Here is a 22,266-nt window from a genome sequence, read left to right as displayed (position 1 = left end):
CCTATGTTACAGCACCATTTTTATTATTAAATGAATTTAACTTTAAAACATGGAATTCGTCTTTCTAAATTCACAGGGGGGAATTTAGAAAAACTAATTAAACTGATTTCATAGGGTCCTAAAAAAAACTTTAAACAATATTTACTTAATTGAGAAACTCTTCCAGGAAACATGCAATTGTTATTTTTTAACATTGATATGTTTATCTTTGTTAAATAGGGTAAAGGAGTGTGTTCAATAGAATATGACCAGAGGTAATGGGGTACAAATATTTAAATATATATCTAAATATAGAAGTCCTTCACATAACACATAAATGGACAACCATACACCAGTACTGTAGAGAGCATCCTGACTGGCTGCATCACCTCCTGGTACGGCAATAGCACCGCCGACAACCGCAAAGCCCTGCAAAGGGTGGTGCAATCTGCCAGAAACATCATCGGAGGTGTCCCTCCAGGACATAACAGGCGGTGTGTGAAAAAAGCTCGGAGGATCATCAGAGACTCCAGCCACCCGAGTCATGGGCTGCTCTCACTGCTACCATCAGGCAGGCAGTATCGCAGCATCAGGACCCGAACCAGGCTGATTACATGATAGCTTCTTCCCCCAGGCAATCAGACTTTTGAACACTTGATCTCTCACGATCAATAATCATCACTGCCCTTTATTTATCTTCTTAATCTTCATCTTATTATCTCACACTGGATTGTCAAATATATCCCCCCCAATACAGCTACTGCATACATATATTTTATATACTCTTATTTTAATTTTTTTTATTGTATGTGTATTCTATATTGTGAGTATTGTTTACTGTACATTGTATATTATATTGTGTAAGTACATTTGATATGTAAATTGTGTTTATTTATTGTAATTGTTATTTGTCTCATCACTGTCATGACTGCTATGTTGCTCGGAACTGCACACAAGACTTTCACCTACTGTTGCACTTGTGTACATGGTAGTGTGACAATAAAGTGATTTGATTTGATTTGATTTTGATATATCAAATGAAAGCCCTCATTCTCAGAAATTTGACTGTATAGCTACATTTTGTTGCCCTGTTCAAAATAATAACAAAGTAGTCAAATACAAATGATCTTTTATGTTCTGTTCACTCTACCTCACTCTGTAAAGACTTATTTTATTCCACAAGGTGGCAGGAAGCACTAGAAAAAAATTCTCGTTTCATTACAACCTACAATTACATAAATGATCGGCGGGAAAGCAAGAAGGCACATTCAGCTGATATCTCGCCAGCATCTCACAGGTGTGTTATGTACTGTGTTCAAGCAGCATGTTATGATTTGACTTAATTTCAAATTTCAAACGGTCTGAGATATCCCACGATCCACAACATGAAGTTTTAATAAACTCAACACAACAAAATGTATCTTGTATACAAGTTATTATTAATAACAGTAATTAAGCAATTCACAAATTCTTCCTAAATGTATTAAAATACACTGAACTAAGAATATTTTAACAGGAAAATGCCAATACTTACAATTAAGTGTATACATTTTAATTATATTTAAATAGTGGGCTACATACACATATTATTTAAAGACCTCCACATGCATTTGGCATTTTTAACGTTAATGATTAATCAGTTAATTAATTGTTTTGACATCCCTAGTCTAAATGCTTAACTTGTCTGCTGCCACAATATATGTACAGTATATGATGTAATTTATTTTAATTATCTGAATTGTAATATTTATTATATATTTTAATTTATCATTAGTATTATTAGTTTATTATTTTTGGGCCTTTCTCTGTACATATTGATATACGATTACTTTAATAAATTAATCTGCACATCGTGTAATTTTAACAGCCCTAATTGGAACATTTTACAACATAGCCAACATTTACATTACAAAATCATAGACACATAACACTATACCATCCCTGGAGGAACATTTGTCCTCCTGAGATACCAGAACCTGGCAGTAGTAAATAATACACTGTTTAAAACTCAAAACCAATGATGGTTTTGATATAAAAACGTGCTGTATTTTGACCAGATCTGTTCTAAGATGTGTTCTTTCCTTGTCTAACCATCTGTGTGGAATTACAGACGTTACTGAATCAACATCTTTTTTTAAAGAACATTTGAGCCACTTCACCTTTTCAGTGCAGAGCCATCTGCCTCAACACCCGATGGCAAGTTTCCAAAACGTTGGATGGCAGGGGAAGAGTCATATAAATTCATAAGTTTTAACTGATTGGAAGATTCTGAATTATTTATCAGGAAAGTGCTGCCTGATTGGTCAGAGAAGCTATAACCCTACCCAACCTGTGTTTGAAGTAAAAAACAGAAACAAGTGAACGAGCCTTTTAAAAATCAACATTTGTATCACAAACCTAGCAAAGAAAAATTTCAGATTTTTTGTTACATTAATATTCAGGCGGCACATTGCTTGTTTAGCCTACATTTCAGATGGGAATCTGTTCCTCACACCGCAATCTTTGACATAACCAAGGCTGCAGAAACCGCCTGAATTTACTGATAAGTCATAAACCACTGTGACAAAGCACAGCTTCTTGCTTGTTTGAACTACTGCCATAGCCCCTGTGCTTCACAACCTGAACAAACAAGCTGACAGAAAATCACCTAGAGCTATAAAAATGAAGATACTGGTAAACTGTTTATTTATATGCATAATTATTTTAAAATTGAGATTGTGAGGAGAAACAAAGTGACTGACTTGAAAGGATGGAGGTACAGACTGATCTCAGTGTGAATTTGGCAACAGCTGGTTTAATTAATTTTTTTTGCAAGACTAGGTCTGTGTTTACCAGATATTCAAACTACTGCCCCCAGTGACCGAAGTGGGATGTGTTTTTGCCTAAGGGCATGAGTGAGCTCTAGTTTCTGTGTTAAATCCCTATGGAGGGTTGCTAAAAGTGAGTTGAACAGCTAGTTATTTTCAGTTTTAAATTATGTAATAGATTAAAAGGAAATGCATATTTTATTTACTCTGCACCAAACTGTACCAAACCCCTAAATGTAACCATCAGTGGAGTAAAAATGCAAACTTGGAACCTCCGAATAGTGCTAGTCATTGATTGTGCAAACACAATTACTTCCTCATTTCAATGCGGGATGAGAACCTGAGCCTCTAACACAACACACCATCAGTCTCACCACAAGAGAAGGTTAACGCACTTGAACTGATGCAAAAATGACTGAATGAGATGGTGCTCAGTAACTTGGCAGAATTGTGTCAATATCAGGGTACCAGAACATTTAGTAGCAACAAGACTTCCCATGTATAATGTAGGGAGTTATGGAAAGACTGCTGAAGAAACTTTTGTTGGGCAGAGAGAAAATCAACATGTATACGTGTTTTGCTGGCATATATTTCTCTTCTATTATATCACAAACACCATTAAAAGTATCCTCCATCCAAGAGTTATTTTCTTAATTTCACAAACACCTATGTACACATGCTGTGCAGGATGTGCCAGTTGTCTATATTGGGGTTATTACTCCTGTAACACAAATCACCTACTTTAGTAGATAGGGTAACAAATGATGCAGTAGGTCTTGCTCTTTTCACCTCTATATAACTAGAACACCGCACCATACTGAAAAAAGAATTAGCCTATTCCACTCTCCTCCTGGGATCCACAGACTACCTCCAGGCTAAATAACATCAAGATACTTAATGTGAAAGCTGCTTCATGCCTTCTGTCCTACAAGGCATTTTCCACACCACTAGCAAACAGCTACAAAAGTAATTGTATAATGCAAATAATGCAAAAGGTACAGAATCATAACACAATTATCACATGCTTAGAATAGGGGTGCACAATTAATCGAAATAAAACTTAAATTAAGATATGACCTTGTGTGATTATTAAACCACAAAGGGCTGTGATATCATTTAATAAATAGTCTGATCGCGCTGCTCTCTTCAAAGTTTATGTGCATTTACATTTTTATCCAAAGCGACTTACAAATGAGGCACGTGCAATTTGTCATACAAAACTCAACAATATCTCCAGTGTTGCACTGACAAAGTGACTAGAGAAGTATAGGACCCCGTTTCCACCTTAAGATGTGTTTCAGATAATCCGATCACAAATGATCAGCCCTAAATACAGGTCTAAATGTGGTCAAAACGCATGTATCCACAACACATTTGTGGTGTAAACAGTAATCCGTCCTGTATGCATCCTGGCAGCAGTGAAGCGCCACCACTCACCTGTCAATCAACCACTGTACTAAAATAAGAGTTTAAATTTTGCAGGCTACAAGTGCCTTTAAAAGGAAATAACCATCCGATCTGAACATTTTAAATAGCGGATACATACACAATCACGTGAGCTTCACAGATCTTAATCAGTGTATCTGATATCAACATAGATGGTGAACACCTGATGCTCCTTCAATACAGGTAATACACTAAAATAATGGATAACTCTGCTTGACATTTTGCGTTTGTTGTGCCTAGATTAAATTTCAACCACATCTGGGAGGAAAAGCATGCTGTTTTCTTTGTTTTCGGTTTTCTTCGCACTCTTGGTCTTTTCTGACTTTGTTGTACTTAAATATCATGCAGTAACACACTGACATAGTAACTGATGTATGTCATCATGAAACAGATATCCTCCCCTCCAAATCTGAACACAAGTGGTCACAGGAGACATATTTAAGTAACCAGGTGTAAACAGAGATGTGTCTCACCTGATTACATGTGATCAGATCACCCAAGACGTATCTTAATACCAGGTGGAAATGGCGTCTAGAAGCTAGTGTAAAAGAAAGAGACAATTTCATTTAGTTATTTATTTTGAATTGTTAAATAGTCAGTAAGTGCATTTAGTGTGGATTAGTTAAGTGCTCTAGGAACAGATGTGGTTTCAGCTGGTTATTGAATTTTGAGATGAACAGAGGAACAGAGATATTGAATGACCATGAAATAGTCTTCGTGCCTCTATGCAACAGGACCATCAGGCACCACTTGTTCATTGACAGCAAAGAGCAAGTTAGGGCATAGACCCTGAATGTCAGAGTCAAAGTCTTGAATTTGATGAGGACAGATACAGGTAACCAGTGGAGTGAAATGAAGAGTGGGGTGACATGAGCCCTCTTTGGCTGATTAAAGATCAGATGCGCTGCTACATTCTGAACCATCTGCAGTGGCTTAATCATGCAACCTGGGAGGCTGGCCAACATGGCATTACAGTAGTCCAGTCTTGAGATGACCAGAGCTTGGACCAGGAGCTTTACAGCTTATTCAGACAGGAAAGGTCTGATTTTCCTGATGTTGTAAAGCTTCAACCTGCAAGAACTGGCAGTTTATAAGATGTAGGCAGTGAAGTTATATACTGGCGATAGTATGCTGCTTTGTCCTGACAGTATTGTGTTAGTGCATTAATACAGTGTTTTTAGAGAGATTCTGTGCTCCACAACTCAATCTTGTGCTCAGAGTAACAGATCTGCTCCGAGTTCAGTTCTGTTTGCTTACGTTTGCTTACGTGCACTGAATGCAATATTTTTTAAAGTTCCCCAGATTCACTTTAATTTCACTTCTGCGTAATTCCAAATATGTTTGGCCGCTACAAGTTAATTTAAAATTTAAATAACACACTCATGTGTTATAATATAACATGAGGAGCACGTTACACAGCTGTTGTAAATGTAAACTCAGCAACACAAACTCTTCATGCAGATGTCACCAAAATAAAAGCTTGATGGTTAAGAAACTCATTGCTTAAACTGAACCATTGCTTAACGTTCGGTTACTGATGTAACCTCCGTTCCCTGATTGAGGGAACGAGAAGTTGTGTTGATGAGTTGACACTATGGGTTGCTCCAGCGGAGCCCAGACGTCTCTGATCTTGAGAAAAGGCCAATGGAAATTGTCGTGTGAAATATGCATGCCACTCCCCTGGACATACGGGTATAAAAGGAGTGACTACAAACACACATCAGGTATCGCACTGAGGAGCCGAGCCAAAGACCCGGCCATTTCGATGGTTGGTTCAGTGTTGTGGCAGGAGGAACAAAATGTCTCGTTCCCTCCATCAGGGAACGGAGGTTACATCAGTAATCAAGACATTCCCTATCTGTCACTCACTCAACGTTGTTTCGATGAGTTGACACTTGGGGTCCCAATGGAAAACGGCACAAGAGCTGAACCGAGTTACACAGACTGGTGGTGCGAGACGGACAGACCTCTGTGCGCCTCGTAGCTAGCGCAGCAGGCCATCGCATAACTACCCCCAACATACTGGCAGGCATGAAGCGGTCCCCTGCACCTAGGGGAACGGCTAACTGCTCAGAAGTATAAGGACTCGCTGGCCCAGCCGTGGCCTTCTGTCTATTGTTCTCCCCAAAAAAGGGAAACCATTTTGCGGAATATACATCACACAGGGTTGACACCCAGCACATATGGAGCACTTACCTCAGTACAGGGGCCTGGGTGACGCCTGTAATGGGGTGGTAGCGAGCCTCTCAGAAGACTCGACGGCTGCTAGGCTAGGGAGGAAGAATGTCCAGGGTTCACACTTCCTGTGAACGCAACTGTAGAAAGAGCGCGTGTATTCACCTCAAGGGAGGGGTAAGGCACTATGCACAAGCGATACACCCGTACCTGTTTTTGTCACCTCATAACACCCAGGATGAAACTGGCTCAACCCTGAGGTTATAGAACCTTGCAAAGGTGTTAGATGTTGCCCAGCCTGTGGCTCTACATATGTTTGATAGAGAGGCGCCGTGGGACAATGCCCAAGAAGCCGCAACACCCCTGGTAGAATGGGCTAGTAGGCCAGCAGGGGACAGCAAGTCCTGGCCGTGGTATGCCATAGTGATATAGCGCCGGACAGGCTCCCATTGAGGTCCCCATATCGCCCCCAGTGATAACCGACCCTGCCTCATACCAGAGCTGCTCAGAGCTTCTAAAGCTCTGCGTGAGATCCAAGTAGATGCAAAGAGCACGCACCGGACACAGCAACGCCTCCTGAGGCAGCGCTTGCAGGTTCACTACCTGATCCCTAAAAGGGGTCGTGGGAACCTTGGGCATGTAGCCTGGCTGTGGAGGTCTCAGGATGACATGAGAGTAAGCCGGACCGAACTCTAGGCACAGTTCGCTAACAGAGAACACATGCAGGTCCCCTACCCTCTTGATGGAGGTGAGTGTCATCAGGAAGGCAGTCTTCAGAGAGAGCACCTTTAGCTCTGCTGACTCAAGGGGCTCGAAGGGAGCTCCCCGAAAGGACCACGGAGAGGTCTCAAAAGGGAACGAGGCGCGGCCTGGGGGGGTTTAACTTCCTCGTGCCTCTCGGGAACCTGATGATCAAATCATGCTTCCCTAAATACTTACTGTCCAGTGCATCGTGATGTGCAGATATGGCGGCTACATACACTTTCAAGGTGGAGGGGGACACCTGTCCCTCCAACTTTTCCTGAAGAAAGGAAAGCAATGATCCAACTGCTCATCTGTGAGGGTCTTCACCTCGGGAAGAGCACCGAGCAAACAGAAGCCACTTCAGGCCGTAAAGGTGCCTCGTTGAGGGGGCATGAGTGAGCATGTCTGAGTGAGTGATCGTGTCTACCACCATGGGTGATAGGCCACTTAGGTCTTCCGCGTCCCGTCCAAGGGCCAGACATGGAGATTCCAGAGGTCCGGTCGCTGGAAGGTCGTTCCTCAGGGGAATTCACAAGGGGGGCATGAGGTCCGTGATCCAAATCCGGGAGGGCCAATAAGGGGCCACTAGGAGGATCTGCTCCCCGTCCTCCCTGTCTTTGCACAACATCTGTGCAATAGGCTCACTGGGGGAAACGCATACTTGCGCAGCCCCAGGGGCCAGCTGTGTGCCAAGGCATCTGTGCTGAGGGGAGCCTCGGTCAGAGAGCACCACAGTGGGCAATGGAAGGACTCTGGGGAAGTGAACAGGTCTACCTGTGCTTGGCCGAATCGACTCCAGATCAGCTGGACCTCCTGAGGGTGGAGTCTCCACTCTCCCCTGGGCGTAACCGTGGCCGCAGTGCTGTTGAGGTGGTCCAGGATATGAGTGGCTAGCAGCGACTTGAGCCGGTGCTGACTCAAAAATAGGAGAGGGTGGGAGAGTTGCGACATACGGCGAGAGCGTAGGCCGCCTTGGCATTTCATATAAGCCACCGTCGCTGTGTTGTCTGTTCGGAGCAACATGTGCCTGCCCCGGATCAACGGCATTAGCCTCCTCAGGGCAAGTAGTACCGCCAGCAACTCGAGGCAGATGATGTACCAACAAAGTTGCGGGCCAGTCTAAGGGCCGGCGACTGAGTGCCAGTTGCATACGGCGCCCCAGCCCCATTGGGAGGCATCTGTCTTAACCATGACGTGCCTGGGGACCTGGCCTAGGGGAACTCCTGCCCGTAGGAACACTAGGTCTGACCAGGGGCAGCAAAATGGCAGCAAGCCTGCGTGACAAGGACGCGGTGTGTGCCGTGGCGCCATGCTCATCTCTTGACTTGGATCTGTAGCCAGTGCTGAAGTGGTCTCATATGCATCAACCCAAGCGGTGTGACCACCGCAGAGGATGCCATATGCCCCATGAGCCTCTGAAAGGATTTCAGTGGGACCAACGTGTTCTGTCTGAACACATGCAGACAGTTCAGCACTGACTGTGCATGCTCGTTGGTGAGGCACGCAGTCATTGAGACAGAGTCCAACTCCATACCGAGAAAAGAGATGCTCTGAACCAGGACGAGCTTGCTCTTTTCCCAATTGACCTGAAGCCCAAGCGGCTGAGATGCCTGAGCACCAGGTCCCTGTGAGCACAGAAAGTGTTCCGCGAGTGTTCTAGGATTAGCCAGTCATTGATATAGTTGAGGATGCGGATGCCCACTTCCCTTAGTGGGGAAAGGGCTGCCTCTGCGACTTTCGTGAAGGCGCGAGGGGACAAGGACAGGCCTACTCATTTGTCTACCGGTACTGTAATTTTTACCTGTTGCACATTACCCACAGCATCTATCATTTGAATAAAAATAAGCCACTTTGTTTGGGAAAATAGCTCTGTTGTCTTGGTCTTTTATGTACCCAGTATCTACGACAATAATTTATTCTTAATGTTATACCCTTTATACCCCTAGGCATATTGGGGGTTGTAATATTATAGTTATCATTATCAATATATAATCTTATTGTGATGATGAGGAGGGTGTGGACGGGCTGCAAGGATGCACGCCCGGCGTCGAGTTGCCCCATCCGCGAGAGATAAAGGAGGAGCCGGGGACGCCAGAGAGAGAGAGAGAGACAGAGAGAGAGAGAGAGAGAGAGAGAGAGAGAGAGAGATGGAGCTGTGTGTGGACGTCTGTTATTTTTCATTTTAGTTTGTGTCTTCATTGTTATTTGTTAATCTGGTTTCCACTTCCTCCTTTCCCGAACCTTGTTACAATTATATATTACAATATCACATTATTCAATTTGAATGGGTTCCAAAAATAATGAATAGTGGGCTGAGACTCTATCACAAATTACATAAAGACAGGTACACAGTTCACAGGTACACGTTAGACAAAATTCATGTAAAAAATACATCATCTTAAAAAAGCCTAAATATCGTATGCATTATTGCTTCTTAAACAAGATAAAGCATGATTTTGTTTTAAGGATTTAAAGATATTTCTACAGAACAACAATACAAAAATTCTCATCAAGAATAAGATTGTTGCCCTAATACCAAAGGACTTATTAGAAAGAAAACAAATTATGATCTAACTTGGACATGATCTTGCCTGGTAACATGTACATGAAAAATGGCTAGAAATAACATTTTAGCTTTACATAAAGCTATATTCTAAATTTTTGTTCAATTCAATTCGCAATATTTTTGTAAATAATAGCAATATGACTTTTTGTCCAAATCGTGCAATCCTGTCCTACAATATATTTTAAATAATTGGCCAGTCACTCTGTTGGGTTATATAGCTCTCTACTGTACTTGTACTGAACTTAAAATGATTGCTTATGAAAGGGTTAAAAGTAGATTACTGCAAGGTTGCTAAAATGACTTAATAGAATATAAATGAAATTAATAACTGAGTCACTAACTTTTGTCATAGAAAGTTCCCTATCTGTCACTCACTCGACGTTGTGTCGATGAAGTGACACTAGGGGTCATTCTTGGGAGCCCGAGACACCTTCTGATCTTTGATAAAAGGCCAATGAGGCTCCTCCCCCTCTCAACACTGGCGCACTGCAGAGATCACCCCTGGGTGCTTCGGCAGAACAAACTAAAAGAGTATTGTGGGAGGCCGGAGAGCGGGTCGTGATTATACACAGACCCTTATCAGGCTAATCAAGCCTCCAAGAGGGATAAAGGCCGACCGATATTATTTATATTAAAAAGCCGGTTCTCGCCTCCTCCTTCCCGGGTTTTGGCACCAGTGTAATGCAGTCAATGGAAAGGAGGTGGCGAGAACCGGCTTTTTAATATAAATAATATTTTAATGAGAAACTTAAAAGACAAACACACACACGACGGACATGTCCGTAAACTATCTCTCTCCCGCACAATCCTGCGCAGTTGGCCTTTATCCCTCTCGGAGGCTTGAATAATTAGCCTGATAAGGGAGTGTGTATAATCACGACCCGGCCCCGCCCTCCGCCCTACCACAATTATATTCTAAAAGAGTATAAGTCAGAAAAGAGTATATTTTAAAAGAGTGACATACAAGGAAATGTCTTTTTAAAGATGCATCTTTTAAAAAATGCCTATCCGTTTATGTTATTCCTGGTTGCGCTCGTTATCTCTCAATTTCTGACGGCCATGATTGCTGTCTTTCGTGCCTGGGTGCTGCCAAAACGGAGACATAGTTTGTGAATGCGTCCTGTTCAGAGCGAGTTCAACCTCTTGTCCCGGGCCCGTGAAGTTGATGAGCTCTCAGCTGGGCTTCCCCCTTCGGAAAAAGGTCGCCCAGTCACACGCTGACGCGGAAATGACGGACGGAAAAGTGTGGCCTCTCGGGCGGGCTATGTCCACCTTGTTGGTACAGAAGCTCCACCTTTGGTTCAACCTGGTTCAGATGAGAGAGGCTGACAAGGCACGGTTCCTTAACGGCCCAATTTCCCAGGCTGGACTATTCGGTGACACTGTCGAGGACTTTGCCCAGCAGTTCTCTGCAGTGAAGCAGCAGATGGAGACCATCCAACACCTGCCCAGGAAGTGGCATGACGGACCACTCCATCACCCAGTCGAGGGCTGGTAGGAGAATATTTTGTTCCCTTTTCATTTAATTTCGCCGCACGTTCAAGTAGCTGCGGTACCCAAAAGTTTAACAAAAGAGCGGTGATGCATATGAGACTGCTTCAACACTGGCAACAGACTTGAGTCTCGAGATGGGCATGGCACCACGGGACACATCGCATGGCCATTACCCTTGGACCGACCTCATATTTCTACGGGCAGGTGTCCCCCTAGAGTAGGTCTCCAGGCCCATCGTGGTTACGATGGACGCCTCCACAACGGGCTGGGACGCTGTATGCAACGGGCACGCAGCAGCCGGCTCCTGGACGGGCCAAGGTCACGTTGGCACATCAACTTCCTCGAGTTGTTGACAATACTGCTCACCCTGCGGATGTTCTGGCCGTTGATCCAGGGCAAATACATGTTGGTTCGGACAGACAACACTGCAACAGTGACATATATTGACCATCAAGCTTACACTCACATTGTATGTCACAACTCGCCCGTCGTCTCCTCCTCTGGAGTCAACAGCACCTCAAGTTGCTGCGAGCAACTCACATCCCCGGAGACCTCAACACTGCAGTGGACGCGCTGCCACAATAGGTTACCCACAAGGGAGAGTGGAGACTCCACCCTCAGATGTTCCTGCTGATTTGGAGTCGATTCAGGCAGGTGCAGGTAGAACTGTTCGCTTTCCCAGAATCCTCCCACTGCCTGCTTTGGTACTCCCTGACCGAGCCACCCCTTGGTATAGACACGCTGGCACACAGCTGTCCCCCCTGCACAATGCAAATATGCATTTTCCCCAGTGAGGTCAGGTCAGGGAGGATGAGGAGCAGGTCGTCCTAGTAGCACCCTACCCAGATTTGGTTCTCGCTCCTCGCATCAGCCCCCCTGGCGAATTCCCCTGAGAAAGGACCTTCTTTCTCAGGGATGGGGCACCATCTTGCACCCATAACCAGACCTCTGGAATCTCCATGTATGGCTCCTGGATGAGATGCTCAAGACCTAGGTAGCCTACCACCCACCGTGGTAGACACAATCACTCAGGCTAGGGCCCCCTCTATGAGGCGCCTGTATGCCTTGAAGTGGTGTCTGTTCATGAAGCGTGTTCTTCCTGATGTGAAGACCCCCAGAGATGCGCAGTCGGATCAGTGATTTCCTACCTGCAGGAGAGGTTGGAGGAAAGGCTGTCCCCCTCCACCTTGAAGGTGTATGTAGCCACTAGAGCAGCACACCATGACACAGTGGACGGTAAGTCCTTAGGAAAGCATGACCTGATCATCAGGTTCCAGGAGGTTGAATCCCTCCACACCGTGCCTTGTTCCCTCATGGGACCTCTCTGTGGTCCTTCGGGGTTTACGAGGGTCCCCCCTTTGAGCCCTTGGAGTCAGCTGAGCTTGAGGCACTCTCTTAAAGACTGCCCTCTTGACTGCGCTCGCTTCCATCAAGAGGTTAGGTGACATGCAAGCATTCTCTGTCAGCAAAACGTGCCTGGAGTTCGGTCCTGGCTACTCTCTAGTTATCCTGAGACCCCGACCGGTCTATGTGCCTAAGGTTCCCATGACACCATTCAGGGATTAGGTGGTGAACCTGCAAGCGCTGCCCCAGGAGGAGGCAGACCCAGCCTTGATGATGCTGTGTCCGGTGCGTGCTTTATGCATCTTATGCAGCTCTTTGTCTGCTTTGGTGTACAGCGGAAAGGAAGCACTGTCTCCAAGCAGAGGATCGCCCACTAGATCATTTACACCATGATATACCACGGCCAGTACGTGCCGCCTCCCGCAGGGCTATGAGCCCATTCTACCAGGAGTGTGGAGGCCTCCTGGGCCCTGACCAATGGCGCCTCTCTAACAGACATTTGCAGAGCAGCGGGCTGGGCAACACCAAAGACCTTTGCAAGGTACTACAATCTCCGGGTTGAGCCGGTTTTGTCCCGTGTCTTAGCAGGAACGAACAGGTAAGTCCGGGAAAGTTGGCTGGGTGTATCGCTTGCACATAGCACCTTTCACCTCCACTGAGCTGAAGACGTGCGCTGTTGACTCACAGAAGATGTGTTCCTTGGATGACTCCCTCCTAGCCCTGTGGCAGACGAGTTTGTGGAGAAACTCACTGCCGGCTCAGTACACATGCTAACTAAGCCCTTTATTGTGGTAGGTGGACCGGCAAGACCATGTGACATATTTCCACTCAAAATTCCCCCCTCTCTCTGGGTGGGGTGTGGTCTCCGCGGTGTCTTCCCCTTGGGAGTGATCCCCCCCCCCGACGTGGACACTAGTGGTCCCAGTCGGTTGAAATCTTTTCACTCTTTTCAAGGAGAAAAAGAAAAAAAAGAGGGAAAAAAGGCATGACTGGCTAGCCTGCCCCTATTTTTTGGCCAGTCGACTTGTACCCGAAGGGCCGTTCGACACTCATAACAGCGTTGACGGAGGTTACATGTCAGCCTGGTGCACTAGTTACAAGGCACACAGTTGTCTGCCAGTCTCGCACCGCCAGTTCATGTAACATGGTCCAGCTAGTTGTGCCGTTTTTGTAGGGGACCCCTAGTGTCACTTTATTGACACAACGTTGAGTGAGTGACAGATAGGAAACTTCCTGGTTACTTCCGTAACCTTCGTTCCCTGATGGAGGGAATGAGATGTTGTGTTCCTCCTGCCACAATGCTGGACTACCCGCTGAAATGGACAGGACCTTCTCTCTCGGCTCCCGTATGTGTAGGGGAATGGCATGCAAATACCACTCACCAATTCCTATTGGCCTTTCATCAAACATCAGAAGGTGTCTTGGGCTCCCAAGAGTGACCCATAGCGTCACTAGTGTCACTTCATCAACAAAATGTCTCATTCCCTCCATGATGTTATGGAGGTTACGGAAGTAACCAGGACGATATATTGGTCGGGCCGATTAATCAGCTGGTTTCTGGCTGTTTTAAGGTTATCATATCGGACAATAACTGTGACCGCTTGGCTAATAAACAAAATGCGCCTGGTCCAAAGTCTTCCAAGAACCTTGTTTATGGATTTTTGCTAATTGTAATTGAATATTGTGTAAATTAGAATCCTTTTAATTTTAGCAATGATGCGTAAACCTGTTTACTTTCATTAAATTGCATCAGGTATTTATCGGCATACTGTACAAATTGGTAACCTACAATTGTTACCTTAACCTGATTTCACCATTACAATTAGTTTTGTTTGTGTAACCTAATGTAGTCATGTGGATTAAGACATTTTTTACAGTAATTGTATTTTATCAGCCACCTTGATCTCTAGATTTATATAGCGACCACTACTTAACTTTGTGGGTTAATTTATGAAATATGGTAGAGAAACATCTGTATCACTGTGTAAAATATTTGATAAAATAGCCTAAAACTTACTTAATATGATAACAAATACACTGCATGCCCATTTATTAAGCATATTGTATTCCTCAGGATTAATTTTATTGTTGAACAAACACAATGCTCTCAGTCAATCCAAAATGTTATTGAATTTCAAACCTGAATGTTTAACAAAGAAAAGGGGAGTTTAGTCTTTCTCGGGAATATACAGGTATAAGTGGGCACAATAATTAGGCAACTATTAGTGTTACAAATGTAATTTCTGCCAACTCAATTGTTTATTCTCAATTTTTAGAGTAGGTACAACAAATAAGAAACACAAAATTACAATTAAATAGCATTTTTGGCCTTTCAAAAATATTCAGTGAACAATTTAGTCAAATTTTACATTTGAGAAGGTCCCACAAGTTCTCAGTAGGTGAGGAAGGGGGCTGTAGAGTGGAGGAGGGAGGGACCGGGCTGGAACAGCGCATGCCCAGTCCCCTATCAGCCTGATGGGGTGCGTGAGGGATAAAGGTGGCCAAGGACGAGGAGCGAGAGAGAGAATTACTGGCAGCTGCCCTGTGGTTGTTTGTGTGTGTCTTTTTATTAAATTAAATAATATTTATATTGTTAAGCCGGTTCTCGCCTCCTCCTTGCCAATCTAAACCCCTTTACACTGGTGCCGAAACCCGGGAGGGAGGAGGGATGCCCGTTGTAGAGTACTAAACACAGCTGTCCACCCAGGGGAGCGCCACTGCCAACCGCCGGGGAATGGAGTAGCCTGACCGCCCGGATGCGGGGAACAGCCAGCATCCGCGAGACAAGGAGGGAGTGTCCCAACATGCCGCCAGAAAAGCAGAGGGGTGTTCTGTCCACTGTCCAGGGGTCAGAGGTTATCTCCGGTCTGCCCTGGGAGGAGTGGTTGTCGTCCGCCTGAGAGGGTGGAGGAGTGATCAAGGACTGCGCAACGGCGCATTAAAGAACCGGTGAGTGAGCCTCTCTCTCTCTCTCTCTCTCTCTCTCTCTCTCTCTCTCTCTCTCTCTCTCTCTCTCTCTCTCTCTCTCTCTCTCTCTCTCTCTCTCTCTCGTCTTGGCCTTTCCCTCTTTGAGGCCCTTGCTGGCTAGCCAAGTAGTGGAGTACTTCTTGATCTTGGCCATGTCTCTGAGCAATTTGCACCTTGTCTATCTGGACACTGCAGGTAGGTTGCAGTTCTGGAATATGGTAGCATTGGAGGATAATGGGTTCGTGGTAGCTTCAAGTTGAATTCTTCTCAAGTCTTTTGCACCTATTCTTCTCCATGCATTTTTGCACCCCAGTTGACTATTCGCAACAAAACCTTTGATTGGCCGGTGGTCACGCATCAATAGTTTAACCATTTCAAGAGTGTTGCATCTGTCTGAAAGGCATTTTACATTATTTGACTTTTCAGTGTCAGTTCAATCTCTTTTTTGGCCCATTTTACCTGAGGTAATGAAGCTGCCTAACACACACACACACACACACACACACACACACACACACACACACACACTGTATATAGTAACTAAATATAGTTTTAAGTTTTTAATGACATTTTATTACCTGAATACTCAGGAAATCTTTTAGCCTAATATTTTCATTTTTACACAACTAGTAAAACACAGTTGTTTCTCTTTTTTTCAGGATTTTGTGTATAAACATAGAATACTGAATGTTATGACGTAATGTTAAACATGCACGGTAGAATGCTGTATGTAGCCTACTTACATGCATGCATGCACAGATCCTTATTTTTTACAAGGCTAATCATAACGTCAGCATAAACACATAATGCTAATGTCCACCTTGGGCTTGCATGCCTTTGACTAGTGATGGAATGTCAGGTGTAATGCCAGTGACAGCCAGTCTAAAATCGCTGTGAACTTCCAGTCTGTTGCGTTTTTATAGCCACAAGGGCACTGAAGGCTGTCTCAGAGAGGTAGGTGGTACTGAAAGGAAGAATGATCTTTGTAATGGCATAGTTTGCAAGTTTAGGTGCGACAACAGGTCCCCTGGCTATCCAAAGCCTTTTGAATCCATTCTCCTGGAAGTACTTTTTTGACAGTGAATCAGTTTGTAGTTCAGCGAGCTCATCTTCACAGCCAAGATATTCCACATCTTGGAGCCTGGATGTGAATGGATCCATAACCCACAACTCCTTGGATAATGTGTCAACATCCGCAAAGCGGGACTTTAATTCCTCCTGTAGCAAAGTCATGTGACGGCAAAACTCGGCGCGCAAAGATGCACTCACGGTACCCCCAGAATGTTGAAGCAGCAGTGGAAAGTGTTGTAAATGCCCCTGTGACATTTTTCCAGCCCTGTACTCCAGCTTGCGCATAAAAGCATCGATTACTTCTTTGCACTCCAAGATGTTTGACTCCGAGCCCTGCAGTCTCTTGTTGGTCTCATTATAAAGAGTGAATATGTCAGCAAGGTATGCGGTTTTGATCCAGAACACATCAGTCAGCTGCTCCAACAGTGTGTTTTGATTTCGCAGAAATTCCAGGATTTTATCCTGCAGTTCTAGAAAGCGCACAAGCACTTTGCCACGCGAAAGCCAGCACACCTCCGTGTAGCAGTAGAGTTTGGTGCGCTTCATCCTCACACAGTTGTGCAAATAATCTCTGGTTGGTAGGGAGAGCTTTAATGAAGTTTACAACTTTTACAACTGTTGCCAGTGTGTCACCAAGGTCTCTGGACAGTTTTTTACTGGCGAGTGCCTGGCGATGTATCATACAGTGGAAAATTACACAGTCTGGAGCCTTTTCCATCAAACGGCTGTTAAATCCCTTATTTCTACCCATCATCGCGGCAGCTCCATCCGTGCAGCAAGCGACGATATTTGTGTAGGGCAGATTGTACGATGTGAGGTATGAATCAACAGCTGTAAAAATATCCTGACCTGTAGTTGTTGTGGGTAAATTGGTAGACATAAGTAGGCCTATGTCCCGTTTCAACTCATCTCCGTCCACATACTGTACATATACTATAAGCACAGACTCTCCCGCTACTGTGGTCGTTTCATCCAGCTGTATAGCAAATTGGACTTCTCTAAGCTTTTTGTGCAACTGTTTTTTGCAGTTTTCTGCCATTTTATCAATTCTGTCTTTAACAGTGTTGTTAAAGAGTGGGACAGATTTAACCTTTTCAGCTGCTTGCGGGCCACATAGTCCCTCCACTATTTTAATGCAGGCGGGTTTGATTAACTCCTCTCCAATATTATGCGGCTTTTTTGCCTTTGCAATCAACAGCGAACACTCAATGGAAACTTTAGTGGCCTTCTGTAAATCACTACCTGCTCTTTCGAATACTTTTCTGATGTCTGTCGATCTTTTTGACAGAGCCATCTCTTTTTTCTCTCTAAGAATTCCTTATCTTTGCCGATTGTCTCTGGGTGTTTCGTTTCCTGGTGTCTTTTCATCTTGCTTGGTTTCATGCTGTCGTTTGCAAGTTTTTCACCACAAAAGACACATTCTGGCCGAAACTTGTCTTGGCCTTCAATAAAACCAAAATTTATGTAGGTTTTGTCATAGTGTCTTAACTTTTTCTTCGCCTCTGATGAAGAACCACCGCATTTACGTTTCTCTGCCATTTTCCTTTTGATTTTGCCGTTACTATGACAACAAGCACATTGGGCAAGTGACGGCGTGCTCACAAAATTTAAATAATTATTTTATAAAAGAGATCATTTTTGACTGCCTTATCTTGGCATTGTAAGCATATGATTTTTTTTAAAACTTTGAAAAAATATTTTTATATAAAATTATTAGTGGAACATTTTATGCATCTTTATTCACCTAAAGCATATCCGCTCCCGTGCCCCCCGTGAACTCTGGCGCCCCCCTCAGGGGTTATGAGAACCAATGATATAAGGTGTTAGTCACTTTCACCACAACGTCCCTCATTACACAAATATATATCACCTGAAAATGACTGAATCCAATAAGCATTCAAGTTTATATGGTTTGGAGTTGGAAAATGTGCATGGAAATAATGATAAGATCAGAATACTCACTTGCCTAATATTTGGGCATGCAGTTTTTTATTTGAGTTCTATAATATTTAATGTGACAAAATCAACCGGAATATACTGGGTTACAACAATGAAAGTCATTTTTAAGAGTCAAATCAGGTAGAAACAGCAATAAAGCACAACTGCCTGGAGCTTTAAACATTTAAACATTCAAGCAGAGTGGAAAACATTAGACTTCAGACCATGTGGTTTAGAAATCTCATATTTTACTGTTTTTCTAGGTCAGAGTTATGATATCAGGCTTGTAGCAGAAGCCTCACATGCACAGCCTACATTTTGCTCTAACAGGGTCTTGAAACATGCTACCAAAAATGAATCTAATAATGCAAATTCAAAGTTTTCTGTGAAAAGAAATTCACTTTTTTCCTAAAATCAATATATTAAATGCAGTCCAGTTTTCTCCTGGAGCCTTTCCTGTCGTGCTTTTGCTTTCATCCTTCCTGACTGATAAGCCCCAGTACACATTAAATAAAGCATGTGATTAAAATGCAAATAGATCAACTGCAGCACAGTCAGACTGTCAATATAAACATTTCCCAATGAGACAGCTACTTTATAAATATATCCATGGCTTACCTGCGGTGAGTAGGTAGTAAATAATTAGTGTATGTGTGCAGGGACTGTGAAATCTCTTTTCATGAGGCTATTTGAAATTAACTCCCAATCATGTGCATGGATAAAATACATTTCAACTGATTTTAACCCCATTGTAGAAGTATAGCATATTTTGCCAGTTGTTTAGTTATTTGTTAATTATTGAGCAGTTAAATAATTTTTACTACACTAAACGTACTGTATTTATAAAAGTAATCTGCATTTAGAAGCATCAAACATATATCATACTGTACCATGCTCGTAATCAGAGTATATGTTCATGGTGACAATTTATCGGATATCTTCTAAATACAAAGACTTGTTGGTCGTCTTATATTTTATATTTCTACTTTTAAGTCTATCATTAAACTGAATTGGGTCGTATATGGAATTTCAAAAACATATTTAATAGAAACTGTAGAGACACTGTAAAGAATGGTGTCTGGCTTCTGAAACACACGACACCAAAACAGCACGTACCAAAGCAGGAATTGATGAAGCCGTACCACATACATCCGTGCCGCCCGAGCAGCCACCGTCCCCGTACACTGGACGCGAAGCTCAAGGTCGTCCCGAACATACACACCAGCATGTCACTGACGCTGATGTTCAAAAGAAACAAGTTAACCGGAGTCCGAAGCATCTTAAACCTACAGAAGAGGACTAAGACGATAAAGTTATTGAGAAAGCCGAAAGTCATGATGAATCCCAGGACCACGGACAGGGCGATGAAGCCCGTCCGAGAGAGCGTCTCCACCGGCGGGTCGCTCCAATCCTCGTCCAGAAGAGTTAACTGGTCTTCCTCGCTAATGTTAAAGCTACAGTTGAAATCAGACTTTTCGGAAAACATCATTAACGATAATTATAAAGTAGCTTGTCAGTCAGTGCTGGAATTCTTGGGGCGCGTAAGTGAACACCTCCGCGCAGCCATGTGTATCACCATTACTGATAATCACTGACAGCTGGGGAAAAAGTTTGAGAGCACTTCTGCAATATAAAGCGGTTGGTACTGAACTTCGCCTCGCATGAAGTTCAAAAGAGCCACTGGACCTGGCTATATATGCTATGAGTTTTTCTTATTAGAAGATTAAAGGTTCGCGATATCCATCACATTTATCGGACTTATTAAACTACTATCAGCTGTAAAAGAGGTCCGAGTGCGCGAGACGCAACAACATAGTGACCAAATGTCAAAACATTTTCAGAATTATTGTTAACCGAATCAAGTCCGTTCATGAGCTACTTGTTTGTTTCATTTTACGAACTTGTCATCTCGTCGTTACCTCAGTATTGACCAGTATTCCCGCCGAGAGCGCGAGCTTTGCAACGCTCGGTGAAAGCGTCACGCGCAACAAGGCGTAATTTAAAGCAAATATGACGTCACGTAAGAGCATAGGAGCTCAACGACTGCCTGCCAATGAATGTGAGCTTTTGGCCATAAAAAATTGCAATGACCCCTTTATTCATAATATTCTTGTGAAAGAAAAGAAAATGTTTGTTATTTAGAAGTTCACATAGTGAAGGACCAAAAAGAAAGATGTATTTTTAATTGTCAACCCCTTTCGGATAAAATTCAGAAGAGATTTAACCAGTGGCTAAAAGAGACTTTTTGAGAGGTAGGGTACTTCTCATAATGGCTGAAGGCCTCTCAAGGCTTATTTATACTGCTCAATCTGTTCATTTGGAGCCAAAGTTGGGTAAAGTTATTGACCAGATACTCTTTAATTTTTTTGTGGAAAATTTCTATTCATTATATTAAAAAATCCGATATAATGAACATTAATGAAAAGGGTGGTCTTAATTTTTTGGATTTTAGCACATTAAATTATACCTTTAAAATTAATTGGTTGAATCAGTTTAGAAAGAACCCAGGGTCTTTATGGAACTTTGTTCCCAATTATATTTTTTAACAGTTTGGTGGCCTAGATTTCCTTTTGTAACTACAAAATTGAAATATTACCTGCAACATTATCTGCTTTTCATAAACAGGCACTTTTGGCTTGGTCTTTGATATTAAAGCACAATTTTTTGCCCCATAAATATTTTATTTGGAATAACTAATATTTTATACAAGAATAAATCTATATTTTTTCAGAATTGGTTTGATAAAAATATTTTGTAAGTCAGTCAATTAATCTATTCTCAAGGGTTGTTGTTTTCATATAAGGAATTTCTAGATCATTTTCAGTTTCCTGTTTCTCCCAAAGAATTTGTAATAGTGATGTGTTCAATCCCATCAGGTGTTCTTGTTTTATTGAGAGATGCTAAATCTCTACTTCCAGTCTCTTTGAGATTGGTTAATAACCCTGTTGGTAAATTGTGTTTTGTTTCACCCTACAAAAATAATAATTGATCAGCCCGTTCATTATTCCAGCAGGAAATTGTTACTTTACCACCTGTAACTGCTTACTGGAATAAGGTAATATCTGTTGGAAAAAAGTGTGGATGCTTCCACATCTCTTCATTTTAACCAATAAAGTAAAATAGATTTCTTTTAAAATAATTCATAAGTGCTACCCTGCAAACCACTACTTAAAAAAGTTCAAAAAGAATCTTTCCTCCAGTTGCTCTTTCTGTGTCAACTCTGACGAAACTGCAGCGCATCTTTTTTGGTTTTGTCCCTTTGCTAAAATGTTCTGGTATGATGTTTTAGGATTTATTAGGAATTACATTTTTAATGAATGTGTGTTGTATTGGAAGGATGTGGTACTGGACTTTGTTGATTATGATAAATCTAAAAAAAGTCAATTTTATGTAATTAATCTGATCTTTTTACTCACCAAGTTCCACATTCATAAATCGAAATATCTAAATGCTAAACCTCTCTTTCTTGTTTCTATGAAAGAACTTGAAAAATACCTAATTTCAATTAAATTGTCTGAGAACAGAAAAGCCTTCAAAACATTATCTGTATGCAATACTTTTCCTTTTTTCAGTGTCATGTAATTCGCATAATTTGTCAATATGTACAATTTATATTATGTGCAACCCAGCTTTTAGTTTAGTTTTTGTTTTCTTTTTCTTTTTTTTTTATGTATTTTGTTGTTGACTGTTACTTCTTACTGTACAGTTTTGAGCATCAATAAAAAAATAAAAAAA

At 42.7% G+C, this 22,266-nt stretch overlaps 1 pseudogene; it reads right to left on the bottom strand.

Annotated features, from left to right (window-relative positions):
* The window catches only part of LOC127654830 (parapinopsin-like), a 76,897-nt pseudogene extending 56,464 nt beyond the window's left edge, over positions 1-20,433 (bottom strand).
* Positions 20,434-22,266: the final 1,833 nt, after the last annotated feature.

This window comes from Xyrauchen texanus, chromosome 14, assembly GCF_025860055.1.
Source record: "Xyrauchen texanus isolate HMW12.3.18 chromosome 14, RBS_HiC_50CHRs, whole genome shotgun sequence".
NCBI lineage: Eukaryota > Metazoa > Chordata > Actinopteri > Cypriniformes > Catostomidae > Xyrauchen > Xyrauchen texanus.
Note: the sequence above shows the minus strand (reverse complement) of the source record. Positions and strands in the feature narration are given on the sequence as shown.